Source organism: Bison bison, unplaced genomic scaffold (genome assembly GCF_000754665.1).
Source record: "Bison bison bison isolate TAMUID 2011002044 unplaced genomic scaffold, Bison_UMD1.0 scf7180017864284, whole genome shotgun sequence".
Classification (NCBI taxonomy): domain Eukaryota; kingdom Metazoa; phylum Chordata; class Mammalia; order Artiodactyla; family Bovidae; genus Bison; species Bison bison.
In genome coordinates, this window is record NW_011494856.1 from 83,092 (window position 1) to 83,982 (window position 891).

Consider the following 891-nt stretch of genomic DNA (forward strand, 5'->3'; position numbering starts at 1 on the left):
CCAGCTCCGAAGGACCTGACTCGGAATCCTTTCCTCCTGAGGATGCGGTGGGCCTCCATGCTCCTGTTCATGTTGCTCATGCAGACCACAGCCACACTGAGTGGATATGAGGGCATGGTGGCGGCCACTTGGGACTCTAGTCAGACGCCCGGACTTCAGGGGCTGAGGGAACTCTGAAGGCCAGGGGATGACCGACTGGGTCCAGCTCTTCCAAGGAGTGTTAGAGTCAAAGAAGAAAGAGGGCGTTTATATGGAGGCACTTGTCCTCAGTGGGAGGGGAAATCTTGATTGATGATTGGCTTAACTCTTGACTGATTGGATTTGAATGGTGGGCTGGGAGCAGAGAACCCAGTGCTGTATTCTGAACAATTCCATTGATGCAATCACCCAACCTCAATGCCATTGTGTGCCCACCCAACCCCCACCCCCTCCTGAGCATTTTGCCATCTCCAGTTAACTCCATCTGTGCCTGTGTTTATGGGGCTATACTTGGTATCAGGCAAAACAGCTAGACTACTCACTGGCTTCTCACCAGCCTTCCAAAGAACTGAAGACATGTATGTGGAAAAGGTCTTTGAGATTCCTGATCCTCCTAATCCAATGATGCAAGAATCACAGTGGTTGCTCCCCAGATTTTCATATTAGAATTGATACTCTGGCAGAGCAGTTGTGAACCGTGAACTTCCAGATGTTCAAGCTGGTTTTAGAAAAGGCAGAGGAACCAGGGATCAAATTGTCAACATCTGCTGTATTATCGAAAAAGCAAGAGCATTCCTGAAAAACATCTATTTCTGCTTTATTGACTATGCCAAAGCCTTTGACTGTGGGGATCACAATAATCTGGAAAATTCTGAAAGAGTTGGAAATACCAGACCACCTGACCTGCCTCTT